Below are 18,181 nucleotides of genomic sequence, written 5' to 3' on the forward strand. Positions count from 1 at the left end.
ATCCCCTTTGGACAGTACCTTAGGGCGAGACGTAATTGCAGTACCTTGGAGGCTTTTGAAATAGAAGCAAAGGAGCTCAGATATAGATTCAAAGCAAGAGGTTATCCTAATAGATGTCTAAAAAGGGCGTATCAGAGAGCGAAGGCACTAGATAGACCATCACTAATACAGGAAAATACTGATGTTAAGGAACATACTATTACGAATCCAATCAGAATGATAGGGACTTTTGATGAAAAGAACAGTAAAATTCGACACATTTTCCAAAAGCACTGGCACGTGCTAAAGGAAGATTCTGACCTGTCAGAAGTGATTACAGAAAAACCGACATGTGTTGTTCTGTAGGTATACATGGCAGGATAAATATATAATCAAATGTAGATCCAGTATAACAATAATAGGTAGCTGATATTCTAAAGGGATATGATCAGACACGACAAGTAACAGGCTACAATAATGCATTTTTTCATACATGTGTTATTTTGTGATAAGTAGTTCCCCAACAGTTACATGGATTCTCTTCAATCTCTGCATTCTAACAACCATCTTTTGAAATAACTGGATAAAATACCATCTTCAATGTGAGATGGATAAAATACACATCTTATATATTTTTTACTAATATGTAATATCTATCAAAAATTAAATCTATATTCTGTTAGTCACAGAATGTTAACGAGTCTCTCATCAGGGGCAGCGCTCAGTACTAAGCCCAATATAAAAGAAACTTGTTAATTAGAATAACTAATACTGAAACTATCTGAGATGTAGAAATTATGAAACCTTGTGCAAACAATGAATACAACCTCCTAATGCAATAACTATTGTGTAAGACTGAACACAACGATTGTCGGCCCACGTATTACTTTTATATCCAGATTATTCATGGACATACTCATATTTAAATACATGTGAGGTTTCTTATGATATATGTGGCACAACCTATTTTTCAATAAGAGTCGATCACCAATATGAACAGACTGACAGCCATTCTATTGCGGGCAAACACTTCCGCAAACAATCATATTACCATGGCAACGGCTGACTAGAAAAGACGAACTGAAGGGCAGGGCCAGCCCCTATACCCTGACGAAGTCACATACTAGTGACGAAACGCGTCGGTGGGCGTGGCCTTGACACGAGCATGTGGGCCGTGAACTCTTGATTAAGACTAACTCTCTAGGATACCTTGTTTAACTTATATATATTTTAACTTATATAATAATATAATAATGCCTTAATAGAATATTTACAGAGGCTTTGATTCCACGTAACTGCCGATATTGAGCACAATCATTTGAACAAGTTAACCGTTAAGACCTAATTCATATCGATAACGCTATACTCTAAGATAGATACTTGATATCAGTACACTATCCACTAACGCTAATATCGATGAATGCTTGAATTACATGGTTATGTAAACCAACGGTCTCAGTTAGAGAATATATACACTGAGAGTGAATTCAGTTACACTGTGAATGTGGATGTCTGAGTCTAGACATAAAGCGAATGTGATAGTACAATAACTAGCACTTGCAGACTCTGTAATAAGTATCTAGGAGTATGACATTAATATGTTACATCTCTTCACTTTAATGTGTGCGGTACACTTCAGTAAAATGATATGATATGAATATGAGATATTTCTTCACTATTATGTGCATGGTATGCTTTGAGAGTATAATACCAATATTATTTATATCTTCACTTTGATGTGCCTGGTACAGTTCTTCACTTTGATGTGTCTGGTGTGTGATTAAGATATAGGGTTTCTAGCTAGCAATCGGCTGACTGGGTTCAATCCCAGCAGTACGCAGGTAGGAGGTCGCATTTGAGCGCATAGACCTGTATGCATTGGATGAAATTGTTGCAACCCTTATTACATACCTTAGTGACATTGAAAGTACCCACACGCCCTGTCTGACCACATAGCCCATTTTTAAGCCTGTTTTTAATTTTCATTTGGATCATTAATAGATGGATATAGAGTAATGGAAGTCATATACCCTTTTCTCTGATGATCCAATTTGATTTTGTTTGTCTTTTTCAGTATATATGTTAAATAAAGTGTTTTAAATATTCCCTTACTTTATAGCATCTTGAGTGACCATGGTTTGATATATGCTGTCTCTAGTATGTTATTGGTAAAGTGTTCCCTATCAGTCAGCCAGTCCATCACATATTTGATCCCTGCTGCCCAGTTGTAGTACTCAATATTCGGTAGCCCAAAACCTCCCATCTCCGGTCTGCCTGTCATCTTCTGGTAACTAATTCTATGCTTCTTCCCTCTCCATATGAAGTGCATAACATCTCTATTTAGTGTTTTGAGGTCTTGTTTGTGTAGTAGCTCCGGGAGCATCTGTAAAGTATACAGTAGTTTGGGGAACAGAATCATTTTGATTAGCCCTATTCTTCCTGACAGGGATAAAGGCAAAGTATTCCAGTTTATTAGCATTTGTTTCAGGTCTTTCAATAGTGGTTTAAAATGAACCCCATACCAATTTGTAGGATCTCTGGTTAGTGTGATCCCTAGATATTTAAAAGTATGAGTGATTATTTTAAAGTTATCCTCTAGGGGTAGATCCGGGTTTTTATTTAGCAACCAAAGCAACTCAGATTTGTCTTTGTTTATCTGATATCCCGAAATTTTACTAAAATCTGCGATTATCTTAGTTATAATGGGAATATTTCTCCTAGGATTGCGTGTATATAGCAGCATGTCATCCGCAAATAATGACAGATGTATAACTTCCCCACCCACCTCTAGACCCTCTGTTTCATTTCTTATTCTGATAGCTAAGGGCTCCAACGCAAGATCGAAGAGGAGCGGGGAGACAGGGCATCCCTACCTTGTACCCCTCTTGAGAGCGAATCTCTCCATAGTGGTGAATAGGTGATCCCAGAGAATTTTGTCAAATGCCTTCTCGGCGTCTACTAAAATTAAACAGGCCTCTTCCTTATTATGTTGTATGTTCTCCCCACCTAGTTTCCAAAAGTGTGTGAGTAAGAGCTGTAGTTTCCTCATGTTTTTAACCGCCGACCACCCCTTTACAAACCCAGTTTGATCCTCATGGACCAATAGGGGGAGCAATACCACTAATCGATTTGCTAATAGCTTGGTTAGAATTTTATAGTCTGAATTTAGAAGGGATATCGGCCTATAGGACTGAGTTAGAAGTGGATCCCTGTCTGGTTTGGGGAGTACTGTAATGTTGGCTTCCATAAATCTATTCGACAAGTTGGCTTTCCCTTCTAGGATTGCATTGAATAGCAAAGCTAGCGTGTCTACCGTTTCTGCTTTAGTCATTTTGTAAAAGTCCCCAGGCAGCCCGTCAGGCCCCGAGGCCTTTTCCAGTGGGAGTGTGTCAACAACTTTTGCAATCTCTGAGGGCTGAATCTTAGCGTTTAACTTCTGCAATTGTTCCTCAGTTAGCTGTGGGAGTGTTAGGTCCCTCCAAAACTCCTCCTTCGTATTGGAATCCATTCTTTGGGAGTTATATAAGTTTGAATAGTAATCTTGGAATGCTCACTGTATTCCCTCATCTGTTGTAAGCAAACTATCCTTTCCTTTGATGGCCGCAATGGTGTTTGGTTTCCTATCTAATTTGGTGAGCCTAGCCAGTAATTTCCCTGTACGATTTCCGTATCTATAATATTTTGCCTGAGATCGGTTCTGGGCAGTGACTGATTCTGTGTAAGATATGTGTCCCTGAGGACTTTTACTTCCCTATACCTGATCCTATTTTGCTCAGTGGGGCACCTCAAGTACCGATTCCTAGCGTTTAATAGCTGGCGTAGGAGCAGGTCCCCCCTCATTCTACGTGATTTCTGTGTCTTAGCAGCATATGCTGTAATTGCCCCCCTCAGTACCGCCTTTGCGGTCTCCCAAAACAGAGAGATATCATTAATATGTTGAGCATTCACACTATGTGTTTGCGTAGGTTAAGGTCTTGGGAAAGGTGTACTGGGAATCTCCATCTATTTGCCTGCCTACGAGGTGTGTTAGTTTCTATGTGGATTGAGACCGGGGCATGGTCTGATATAGTTATCGGGTCTATTTTGACATCTGTTACGCGTAGACAAAGTGTGTTAGTGACCAGGAAGTAGTTTATGCGCGACAACGTCGTCTTAGCTGGGTGTAGGCAAGTATAGTCTCTGGCTTCCGGATTCCTATCCCTCCAGACATCAGCCAAGGAAAGCGTATTTCTGAAATTGTTAAGTAGGCGTGTTTCCCCTTTTGAGCCTTGCCATTGTGCGGTTTGTCGAATTATCTGTTGTGGGTTATGGAATCTGTCCGCTGGTGTATGTGGTGCAATGTTATAATCACCTCCCATAACAATGGGAAGATCCGAGAACTGTATGAGTTTGGCCTGGAGCCCAGTCAAAAATGCTTTCTTCTCTGTGTGCGGTCCATATACTCCGCCTAGTACCATCTGTAGGTTTCCAATTCTGATTTTAACTATTATGTACCTCCCCTCCGTGTCTGTTACAGATTGTAATATAGAATAGTCCAGGCCCTTTCTAAAAAGCATTGCAACCCCTCTGGCCCTTTTCCCCTCATACGGGGTGTATAAAACCTCTCCTACCCACCCCTGTTTGAGTTTCTGATGCTCTTTCTGGGAGAGATGTGTTTCCTCCAATATGGCTATGTCTGTCCTTTTGATGTTCAGTTGTCTAAGAATAGTTTTCCTCTTTATTGGGGATGTAATCCCTCCCACATTCCATGTGGTCACCTTCATTTTACCCTAAAGTGTAAAGATATCTTATAGAGTTTGGGTAAAGCACACTCTGTGTTTCTGGTAGGTGTGTTGTGTGGGGGGTACCTTACAGTGTTGGTCCTTGTGTCCAGATCTCCCTGGTGTTGTAGTTCTCTGGATCTGTAACCTTTTTTTTTTTTTCCCTGAGGCGGCACAGGAAGGAGAGACGGTTCTGCTCTTTCTCTGAGACAAAGGGATAGTTAGTGTGTGGAACCAGAAACAAGTAGGTCACAAAAACATGTATACAGGTAACAATGAGGCTAGGCTGAGGAAACTGAATTCTTAAGTCGCTGGTCCTTAACTTTCAGCTATATTCTGTTCCCTTTCTCCCGTCTTCACCTCTATATTGCTCGACTAATAAGTCCTGCCCTCCCTAAACTGTTTATCGTCTCTTCCTCTCTTGCCCTATAAACCCTGCGTTCCCTTTCTCTGATACAAATAGGTAATCGACACTTACAGTAAACAGGGCATTGGAACCTGTAAGAGAATAACAATGAAATAACACTGCATGGATAAACTTCCAACTTTTAACTTTTACCTGGAAACCTTGATCTGCTTCCTGCCCTAGGATTCAATGGAACAATACAATACAACCTTTATATATTAATAATCCCCCCCCTCACTTTGCAAGGATACAAATGTCCATGGTCAAGTCCATTAACAACAAGTACTTCTGGCATGTCAGGGTCCAACCAGATTTCTAGCTCATGACACTGCGTCTTCTCCATTTGCTCTTCGCTGCTTTTCCCATTCTCTTTGAAGGTATAATTTAAGTTGCGCTGGAGACTCAAAAAACACTGGACCTCTCTCTGTGTGTAGTCTCAGTCTCGCTGGAAACAATAAAGCTGCTGTTCTGCCCTGTTCATTAAGTTGTTTGCAGTGTGGCGTGAAATCTCTTCTTTTAGCTGCTACAGTCACCGAATAGTCCTGGAACAGCAGGATTTTCCTCCCCTCATATTCCAATGAGGCGGTCTTTCTATATGCTTGCAGAATTGTTATTTTATCCTTAAAATTAAGATATTTCACCATGACTTGGCGCGGTAGTCGATTATTGTCCCCCTGTCTTCTTTGGTCTCCTACTCTGTGAGCTCTTTCCAATGTGCATGGCAGGGATTCCTTGGGGATATTTAATAGGTTAGGTAGGATGGTCTCCGCAAACTCCACCAGGTGTGAGCCGGGGAGCGACTCTGGTACTCCCACCATCCTAAGGTTGTTCCTGCGAGACCTATTTTCCAGGTCATATTTTCGCCCATAACCTTTCATTTTGTTGCTGCAGGGAGTTAACTTGAGATTCAGTTTCTCTATGTCATGATTCTTCCTCCGCCACCTTTTGTTCTACCCGTGTCAGTCTGCCATTAAAGGACTTAACCTCCTCTGTAAGAGAGTCCATCCCTGACTGGAGCTGATCAATCTTTGGTAGGAATAATGCAGAAATGTGTGTGACAATTGGGTGAGTGTCCATCATAATATTAGGGGGTGTATCTTCTGCTAGCTCTGAGGCCTGCTGGGCCTCTGCCTGATTTTTCTTCTTGTCTGCGTTTTTTTGCCTCCCTGCCATAGCGTCCGTTTTTTTAACGTAGGAGCTATAATATTTTTGCATACAGGGTCGATATAATAACAGCTGAGGGTACCAACTGTGCTTGATGGGTGCTAAGTTGTTCTTTTTGCAAAGAAATGTAAGTTTAAATTGGCTAGGCCCGTGTCTGCCAGAATGTCATATGCTATCTAGAATATGATGGGTGAGCGGGGGAATGGAGATCTTTGTGGTCTAGCCCTGCATAGCCGCCAAAGATGCCAGTTTCTTATTTAATTTAGAGAGTTCATGTATTGTGTGGGGAGAGCCTCCCTGCTGATGTTGATAGGAGTATGTTATTGGGGTCTTTATGTGAGCCTTAGTTTGCCTTAGTTCCTCTGCCAATCAAGGAGAGATATTCCTTCTAAAAGTCTGTTGCCAGTTCAATCTGCTTGGTCTTTCTTATATGGAGAGGCAAAAGGGCCTGTGACCACCTGTTACTTCCCCTTCTATCTACCAATATGTGTAGTACCCCTGTGCTCTTTCTGCAGTGATTCAGGCTTGTGTGTGCCCCTTTATATTGTTGCTTGAAAATACAAGGATTTGTGTGGCAGGACCGGTCCCCAGCCTAGGGTCTGTGCTGCCTTATTCTGTTGTGTAACAATTTTTTTTTTTTTCCTCTTAAAAATAAACTCCCTGTCCCCAGCTCTTTTCACTCCGTATCTCCCTTGCGGTAAAAGTGTTGCCTGTAGGCCCCTCACATATGCTCTCCGCTCATCCTTTGGGGCTGCCTAAAGCTCCTTACACCCACGCTGCACCTTGGTGCCTTACCCCTTACAGGCTAAGATGGCGGTGTTATCTCACCCTCCGGTGTTTAAAGTTCGTTCAGCGATCTTTCTCCTTCTCCTCTGTGTCCCCAGCAACCTGCTGGGCTCTAGTCTGGGCTTGGTTCGTTGCTGGGCTGCTACCGGTGTTGCGGAGTTAGTCTCTACTTTGGCGGCATCCGCCGCTACACTCCTCCTCAGCAGTCTGTAACTTCAGCGGCGGGGGAATTAGTTGTTATGTTCCCTGCCGATTCAGGTCCGGGCAGTCTCTTTGCTTCTGCCAAGGATATCGGCTGTTTATCGGGCTAAATTGGGTGGTGATAAGACAATTCTAGGAGCTTTAAAACAGGAGCTCCTCTCCTTGCGTCCTCTCACTTTGCCCGCCCAACGCAACATAAATTATTCTATATACACTATTATGTGGATACTCCTACTAATTGTTGAGTTCAGGTGTTTCAGCCACACCTATTGGTAAAAGGGGAATAACATCCAACACATAGCCATGACATTTCCATAGACAAACACTGTCAGTATTATGGATTATACAGAAGAGGTCAATGACTTTAAACCTGGCACTGTCATAAGATGTTACCTTTGCCATAAGCTAGATCATAAAATGTCTGCCCTATTGGATCTGTCCTGGTCAACTGTAAGGGCTATTAATTGTAATTATCTAGAGCAAAAAAAAGCCTAGCCACAAAGTGGTAGCCCAAACAAACTCACAGGGTGGGGCTGCCAAGTGCTAAAGCATGTAGTGCATAAAAACTGTGTGTTGGGAGCTTCATGAATGGGTTTCCAGGACTAAGCAGCTGTACACAAGCCTCTGGAGTGGTGTAAAGCATGCTGCTATTGGGTTCTGGGGCAGTGGAAACATGTTCCCTGGAGTGATGAATCACACATCAAATACAATACTTCTGTGTGTGACATATTCCAGAAAATTGCTAACTACTGGAATGCATAGTGCCTACTGTAAAGATTGGTGAAGGTGGGATAATGCTCAGGGGCTGCTTTTTAGGACTTGGGCTAGGTCCCTTAGTTCCAGTGAAGGGGCATCCTAATGCTAAAGTATACAAAGAAATTTTAGATAATTTAGTGCTTCCAACAGTTTGGTGAAAGCCCGTTCCTGTTCCAGCATGACTGTGCCCTTGTGCACAAAGCGAGGTCCATGAAGACATAGTTTGACAAGTTTGGTGTGAAGGAACTCGAGTGAGCTGGAACAAAGACCCTGATCTCAACCTCAGAGAACACCTTTGGGATAAATTGGAATGCCGACTGCACGCCAGACTCTTGTCCAACATCAATGTATGACCTCACAAATGCTCTTTTGGCCGAATGGGCACAAATTCCCACTGACACACTTTAAAAGATTGGTAAAAGCTTTCACAGAAGAGTTGCAGCTGTAATAGCCAGAAATGTGTGTGTGTGTGTGTGGGGTGGGGGGACACACTCCATATTAATATGTGTTGTTTTAGAATGGGATTTTCAACAAACACATATAGCTGTGATGGTCAGGTGTCCATGACCTTTATGTGCCATTTGGTATATATTACATGTGTATAGGAAATATATAATTTGTGCATTTATTGATATATGTAATTCTCCCCACTTTTTTCACTTTTGCATCTTTCTTTTGAGTAAAAACTCTTATTAAAGTTGAAAGTCATGTAGCAACACAAAAATTGAATTTTTTTTTTTAAAATTCACTATATTTTCATTTTCATCTGTGTTCAGTTGCCTTACACAATGTGTTATGGCTGTCACATTAAAGAGCCATAGTAAATATTATAGGTAAACTATGTGGCACACATTAACCAAAAACAGCCAAAACATTTTTTAATGCCTTACCTAATGGTGGACACCTACCCATGCAACAGTTTCTATGTTTTAATTGCCTGTAATATGCTACACAGTGATTGCCTGATCAAGGTATGAGTCTCTTTTAGCAAGATGTTTTGAAAGGGATGTATCCTTCATAACAAAAACCTGCAAATTGAAAAAGGACAGTTTGAAAATGTTTTTAAAACTTTTATTTTAAATAGATTTATTGGCAAAGCAGTTCAATTTATTTATATATTATATATTTATATATATATATATATATATATATATATATATATATATATATATATATATATACAACACACAGAGAAAACCCAGCACTCACTTACAAGCTCTCAGCTAAGATTTAAAAGCAAAACTGGAAAGGTTAGTCACCGCATCTGGCCAAATGGGACAAGCTCAGGTACCACATCAAGGTCCTTTCCAAATACCTGAGACCCTATAACAGCCACACAATGCAAGCTTTCAAATCCAAACAAACTGAAAACAAAAAAAGGGTGCACAGGAATATGTAATCACCCTAGACATATACAAAACACGGAAGGGAACTGCACTCTCATACCGGACCGGGTACACATCTTATGACCCTGCAACATGCCCAGCCCTGGGTGCCACTGGCACTCACAGGAAGCTGTGCTGTCCCCAGAGCCACAAGCAGTTAACCCCAGACAGGTCTGGGTGCAAGAACCATAGGGAAAATTACAAAACAAATGAATACAACACACAGAGAAAACCCAGCACTCACTTACAAGCTCTCAGCTAAGATTTAAAAGCAAAACTGGAAAGGTTAGTCACCGCATCTGGCCAAATGGGACAAGCTCAGGTACCTTGATGTGGTACCTGAGCTTGTCCCATTTGGCCAGATGCGGTGACTAACCTTTCCAGTTTTGCTTTTAAATCTTAGCTGAGAGCTTGTAAGTGAGTGCTGGGTTTTCTCTGTGTTGTATTAATTTGTTTTGTAATTTTCCCTATGGTTCTTGCACCCAGACCTGTCTGGGGTTAACTGCTTGTGGCTCTGGGGACAGCACAGCTTCCTGTGAGTGCCAGTGGCACCCAGGGCTGGGCATGTTGCAGGGTCATAAGATGTGTACCCGGTCCGGTATGAGAGTGCAGTTCCCTTCCATGTTTTGTATATATATATATATATATATATATATATATATATATATATATATATACCATAGTCACGTTGATTGGAGTAGCCGTGTTAGTCCAGAGATTTAGAAATCAAAATAACAAGAGTATTGCATTGTGCCTATGTTATGTATCATTGCTCAATGCAATACTCATTATTTTGAGATATATATTTTGAGATATATATATATACACAGTACATATATATATATATATATATATATATATATATATATATATATATAAATTATGTCCCTTTAAATTTAAAAAAATACCAGGTGTTGAGCATAAATAAATCTTAGACCTACTGCTGTACTGGAACAATATTCTATTTGATCACTGAGCTGTGATGCAAGAAGTCTTTTTGGCCACTAGAGGGATTTCACCATGCATTTGTTCCATAAAACTTCCAAAGTTTATACCTGTGTTTTTATAGCATACCCAAAGATTTAAACTACATAGGGCCAAAGTGGCACACTAAAACAAAATTTTGCTTGCCTACAAACACCTCTGAAAGTAAACTTTTAATGCGGGCAGGTTACCGTGCATATTACAAGTTGAAAGTAAATTATTTCTGTGCAAGCAACCCTACAGCGCTAAAGCCAAAGGAAGTTATAAATATTTCTAACACACATATACAGTATCTCACAAAAGTGAGTACACTCCTCACATTTTTGTAAATATTTTATTATATCTTTTCATGTGACAAAACTGAAGAAATTACACTTTGCTACAATTTAAAGTAGTGAGTGTACAGCCTGTATAACAGTGTACATTTGCTGTCCCCTCAAAATAACTCAACACACAGCCATTAATGTCTAAACCGTTGGCAACAAAAGTGAGTACACCCCTAAGTGGAAATGTTCAAATTGGGCCCAAAGTGTCAATATTTTGTGTGGCCACCATTATTTTCAAGCACTGCCTTAAACGTCTTGGGCATGGAGTTCAGTCAGAGCTTAACAAGTTGCCACTGGAGTCCTCTTCCACTCCTCCATGATGACATCACAGAGCTGGTGGATGTTAGAAACCTTGCGCTCCCCCACCTTCCGTTTGAGGATGCCCACAGATGCTCAATAGGGTTTAGGTCTGGAGACATTCTTGGCTAGTCCATCACCTTTACCCTCAGCTTCTTTAGCAAGGCAGTGGTCATCTTGGAGGTGTGTTTGGAGTCGTTATCATGTTGGAATACTGCCCTGCGGCCCAGTCTCCGAAGGGAGGGGATCATGCTCAGCTTCAGTATGTCACAGTACATGTTGGCATTCATGGCTCCCTCAATGAACTGTAGCTCCCCAGTGCCGGCAGCACTCATGCAGGCCCAGACCATGACACTCCCACCACCATGCTTGACTGTAGGCAAGACACACTTGTCTTTGTACTCCTCACCTGATTGCCGCCACACACACTTGACACCATCTGAACCAAGTAAGCTTATCTTGGTCTTATCGGACCACAGGACATGGTTCCAGTAATCCATGTCCTTAGTCTGCTTGTCTTCAGCAAACTGCAGGCTTTCTTGTGCATTATCTTTAGAAGAGGCTTCCTTCTGGGACAACAGCCATGCAGACCAATTTGATGCAGTGTGCAGCATATGGTCTGAGCACTGACAGGTTGACCCCCCACCCCTTCAACCTCTGCAGCAATGCTGGCAGCACTCATACATCAATTTCCCAAAGACAACCTCTGGATATGACGCTGAGCGCGTGCACTCAACTGCTTTGGTCGACCATGGCAAGGCTTGTTCTGAGTGGAACCTGTCCTGTGTAACCGCTGTATGGTCTTGCACACCGTGCTGCAGCTCAGTTTCAGGGTCTTGGCTATCTTCTTATAGCCTAGGCCATCTTTATGTAGAGCAACAATTCTTTTTTTCAGATCCTCAGAGAGTTCTTTGCCATGAGGTGCCATGTTGAACTTCCAGTGAAAAGTATGAGAGAGTGTGAGAGCGATAACACCAAATTTAACACACCTGCTCCCTATTCACACCTGAGACCTTGTAACACTAACAAGTCACATGACACCGGGGAGGGAAAATGGCTAATTGGGCCAAATTTGGACATTTTCACTTAGGGGTGTACTCACTTTTATTGCCAATGGTTTAGACATTAATGGCTGTGTGTTGAGTTATTTTGAGGGGACAGCAAATTTACACTGATATACAGGCTGTACACTCACTACTTTACATTGAAGCAAAGTGTTATTTCTTCAGTGTTGTCGCATGAAAAGATATAATAAAATATTTACAAAAATGTGAGGGGTGTACTCACTTTTGTAAGATAAAGTTAGTTAGTGAATGTGGAGTCTGATGTCTGGTGGAATGTTGTAAGTATTGCAAAACGTTGTAAGTATTGCAAAACGTACATTCCTATTGCAGCACTGACAAACACACATTTTGAGCTATGTGCTAAAACTATTATCTAAAGCAGGGGTCAGCAACCTTCGGCTCCCAGATGTTTTGGAACTACATTTCCCACGATGCTGAGACACTCTTTAGGCTATCTGAGCATCATGGGAAATGTAGTTACAAAACATCTGGGAGCCAAAGGTTGCTGAAACCTGATCTAAAGCAGTGTTTTTCAACCAGTGTGCCGTGGCACACTAGTGTGCCGTGAGAGATCCTCAGGTGTGCCACGGCAGACTGACAACAGTGAGGGGGTGTCCCTCTTTCAAATTTTGAAATATTGGGAGGTATGTGACAGGCTCATCAGGCATCATTTACAACCATGACATTGACATTCATTCACAGACAATCATTATGATTGTTTGTGAATGAATGTCAATATGTCATGTATAGTTTGTAGGAGGCATGGCATGACAGCACAGTACAGTATGTATATATATATATATATATATATATATATATATATATATATATATATCCTGTATTAGGCTACAATGTGTGATTTTGTAAAATTTTGGGATGGTGGTGTGCTGCAGGATTTTTTAATGTAAAAAAGTGTGCCACGGGGGACGGAGCTTGGCCACGGACCGTGATGGCAGCTTGTTAGCACAGCTCCTAGGCCCTTGTCCTCAGGCTAGCCAAATAAAACGCCTATATCAAACTAAAAGCCCTAACTAACAATGCTAATGCCCTAACCAAACATCAGGGACGGAGGAGAAGACATAAGCACTGACCGGAACAGCAACAGCAAGTATATTACGGCACCTCCGGCAGGCAAATATAAAAACCCGGCGAATGTGTCGGACAAGGCAAAAGACCCCTGAACATTTAATCTAGAGACATAATTACCGCTGAAGGGATTTGGCGCTGCCAGCGGGGAGCACAGAGGAGAAAGCGGGTGAGACCACTTCGGGCACGACTGCACTTTGGCGGCGGGAAGAAGGGCGGGCGACATCTTGGAGAATCAGTGCGCACAGAAGAAGGCCCGACGCCTAACAGCGTGCCCAGGAGACTGCACCTCCACAAATTGGCGATGATAGAAGGACCGACAAAGGAGAGAGGTAAGCTGAGTGAGCGCTGCACGACAAGTCATTAAGACAGCTTCCTCAGTCATCCCACGTGGCGGATAAGCAGCGGCACAAACCGCACACTAGATAAAACAGGCAACAGGGGCAGACACATAGCCATAATACAGTTGCCCTTAACCCCCTTAAGACCCAATACGTACCACACAACCAGAGCCCAAGGCATCAAGGCACAGCAAAGAGACTTAGCAGTTCACAGGACTACATAAATAGCAAACAGTCCTGAACTAATGGGGCAGCACATTTGAATGTATACTCGCAGGAACGCAGGGACAGCCACAAGTACCTTGCAAATGAAACATATCAATAGTATACATACAGTCCCGCTATAAAACACACTTTCACCCTATAAGTGCATACTGAATCACGAGCTCTGCAAGTGTTATAACAATAAACAGCAAAGGTTGAGAACAGAGCTGCGGAAGACTGGGCCCTGACCGCACTAACAACAATACCCATAGTATTCTAAAGACTATAACTGGCAGATTGACCTGCTCACAGAAATTAGCGCGACAGCTCCACAGCAGGGGAATGCCGGCTAAAAAGATCCTAAAGATGGATATTAACCCCAAAACAAAGATGATAGAACACTATTTGAAGGCAACAGATGAGCCAACACCAGTCTCCCAGGAAACAATACAGAACCCACCACTATCTTCAGAGACAGGCAGGAATGGTGGGACATCCCCGGATGCCCCCTCCACTCAAGCAGCAATTACAAGTGAGGATTTAAAATTATTAGCCTCTAAAGAAGATATCAAATCCGCCATGGCGGACATGAGGAACATGTTCCAAGAGATGAAAAGGGATATCAAGGCCTAGATTTAGAGTTGGGCGGTAGCCGTCAAAACCAGCGTTAGAGGCTCCTAACGCTGGTTTTTACCGCCCTCTGATATTTGGAGCCAGTCATTAAAGGGTCTAACGCTCACTTTCCAGCCGCGACTTTTCCATACCGCAGATCCCCTTACGTCAATTGCGTATCCTATCTTTTCAATGGGATCTTTCTAACGCCGGTATTTAGAGTCGTGTCTGAAGTGGGCGTTAGAAATCTAACGACAAAACTCCAGCCGCAGAAAAAAAACAGTAGTTAAGAGCTTTTTGGGCTAACGCCGGTTTATAAAGCTCTTAACTACTGTGCTCTAAAGTACACTAACACCCATAAACTACCTATGTACCCCTAAACCGAGGTCCCCCCACATCGCCGCCACTCTATTAAATTTTTTTAACCCCTAATCTGCTGACCGCACACCGCTGCCACCTACATTATCCCTATGAACCCCTAATCTGCTGCCCCTAACACCGCCGACCCCTATATTATATTTATTAACCCCTAATCTGCCGCCCCCGCTATCGCTGCCCCCTGTATATTATTATTAACCCCTAATCTGCCGCTCCGTACACCGCTGCCACCTACATTATAGCTATGTACCCCTAATCTGCTGCGCCTAACACTGCCGACCCCTATATTATATTCATTAACCCCTAATCTGCCCCCCTCAACGTCGCCTCCACCTGCCTACACTTATTAACCCCTAATCTGCCGAGCGAACCGCACCACTACTATAATAAAGTTATTAACCCCTAATCCGCCTCACTCCCGCCTCAATAACCCTATAATAAATAGTATTAACCCCTAATTTGCCCTCCCTAACATCGCCGACACCTAACTTCAAGTATTAACCCCTAATCTGCCGATCGGAGCTCACCGCTACTCTAATAAATTTTTTAACCCCTAAAGCTAATTCTAACCCTAACCCTAACACGCCCTAAATTAAATATAATTTTATTCTAACGAAATAAATTAACTCTTATTAAATAAATTATTCCTATTTAAATCTAAATACTTACCTGTAAAATAAACCCTAATATAGCTACAATATAAATAATAATTATATTGTAGCTATTTTAGGATTAATATTTATTTTACAGGCAACTTTGTATTTATTTTAACCAGGTACAATAGCTATTAAATAGTTAAGAACTATTTAATAGTTACCTAGTTAAAATAATTACAAAATTACCTGTAAAATAAATCCTAACCTAAGTTACAATTAAACCTAACACTACACTATCAATAAATTAATTAAATAAAATACCTACAATTATCTACAATTAAACCTAACACTACACTATCAATAAATTAATTAAATAAAATACCTACAATTATCTACAATTAAACCTAACACTACACTATCAATAAATTAATTAAATAAAATACCTACAAATAACTACAATTAAATAAACTAACTAAAGTACAAAAAATAAAAAAGAACTAAGTTACAAAAAATAAAAATTTTTTTACAAACATTAGAAAAATATTACAACAATTTTAAACTAATTACACCTGTAGTGCTTTAGTTTGAGCTTCCTTGAGTTGTAAGTTTTGCAAGTCGGTCCTGACCTTTTTCAGAGCTATGTATACCTTTGTGTCTGCTGTGTCTTTTTTGTGTTCCTTTTCCCAGTATGCGAGCTGTGCTTTCAGTGAATTATAATATTGTCTGGTTTGTTTGTTCTGTTGTGCCTTGATTTTAATCAACACACCTCGTATTTAGGATTAATATTTATTTTACAGGCAACTTTGTATTTATTTTAACCAGGTACAATAGCTATTAAATAGTTAAGAACTATTTAATAGCTACCTAGTTAAAATAATTACAAAATTACCTGTAAAATAAATCCTAACCTAAGTTACAATTAAACCTAACACTACACTAGCAATAAATTACTTAAATAAAATACCTACAATTAAATACAATTAAACCTAACACTACACTATCAATAAATTAATTAAATACAATACCTACAAATAAATACAATTAAATAAACTAACTAAAGTACAAAAAATAAAAAAGAACCAAGTTACAAAAAAATAAAAAAATATTTACAAACATTAGAAAAATATTACAACAATTTTAAACTAATTACACCTACTCTAAGCCCCTAATAAAATAACAAAGACCCCCAAAATAAAAAAATGCCCTACCCTATTCTAAATTAAAAAAGTTCAAAGCTCTTTTACCTTACCAGCCCTGAACAGGGCCCTTTGCGGGGCATGCCCCAAAGAATTCAGCTCTTTTGCCTGTAAAAAAAACACATACAATACCCCCCCCAACATTACAACCCACCACCCACATACCCCTAATCTAACCCAAACCCCCCTTAAATAAACCTAACACTAAGCCCCTGAAGATCTTCCTACCTTATCTTCACCATAATGAAATACAAGGAAAGAGGCGCCGTATGTGTGAATCTGTAACAACCAGCATCAAAGATAGAGCAAGTGCAGGGTACTCACAATATGGAAAGGCACCCAAATGTGCCTATAGACGCGGGCTGGTATTTTCAGCACACCAGCTAGCTGTATAAGGCACCCCAGGATATCCTCAGCTGGAAATCTGTATGTCTTGGGTGACTGTGAGTAGTAGGTCCAGCAGTATAAGGATCAGGAGCTAGGTGCAAACAAAAGCACACAACTGTGTGAATCTGTAAGGATTCAATAATTAGTTTACAACCTGTGCAGGGTACTCACATTCTAAAGCGGCACTCAAGTGTACCAATAGAGGCAGGCTGGTTTTCACAGCAAACCAGCTGGCTGTATAGGATATGATGCAGGATACTTCACAGCAAACAGGATCACCAGGTAGCTCAGAGTATATAATGTAAACAGCAGCAATGAGGATATATGATTTAAAAAAAGGATTTAATAATGATAAAAACAATTATAAAATACATATATCACTCATGCATTATGAGTAAAAAAACATGCAACGCGTTTCTCGGTATACACCGTTTCATCAGGCATGTATTATGTTCTAAACAAACAACTTATATAAGCCTGAGCTACCTGTAAACTCCCACACCCAAAAAACAAAAAGAACCAATCACAATAGTCCTTTGTTTAATTGCTCGTTAGTTGAAACACCTGAACACTTCTCACAGTATGCCCCTATGAGGAATAATAATAAAAAATAGATGATTTAGTAATAATATACCCCAATAGTAAGATAGATAAGTTCAAAATATATCCCCAATGGGATATATTTAATAGAAATATAAATATATAGATAGATTCATATTATGGATACACATTGTGCAAACTGTGCACATCTAGTGCACGCCACACTTTACTATTTAATATAAGGCAATCCTACCTATCAGTCTGTGCTTATCGTGAGACCCAGTCTGTGCTTATCGTGAGACACAGTTATACAGCTAATGCTTCCATATATTCTAACATATACTCTTAACCTAGTTCCTCCACTTCGTACCAAATCTTTAAATGTGGATCTTTTCACAAATATTAGCCATATTTTTTTTAAAAAAAATTAACATTTGAGAACAACTCGCCAGACCGATCGTGTAAAGTAGGTGTTAATCCCTGATTGTTTAGCGTCTGACGTGTAGACGGATGATAGGCTCATTTGCCTCATCATCCAGCCAATCAGCCACGTCGGCGACTTCACACCCCTATTATGACGTATGTATACATCTTAAGACTCACAGCAGTAGTCTAGAGTAGTCCGATATTGCTCCCAATCTCAGCAGTGCACCACATCATTCGCTCAAAGACTGTAGTCCGTCGGCGCTACTGGCGCCAATCCAATACAACAACCACGCCTCTTCTCCATGTC

This window comes from Bombina bombina, chromosome 2 (assembly GCF_027579735.1).
Source record: "Bombina bombina isolate aBomBom1 chromosome 2, aBomBom1.pri, whole genome shotgun sequence".
Taxonomy (NCBI): domain Eukaryota; kingdom Metazoa; phylum Chordata; class Amphibia; order Anura; family Bombinatoridae; genus Bombina; species Bombina bombina.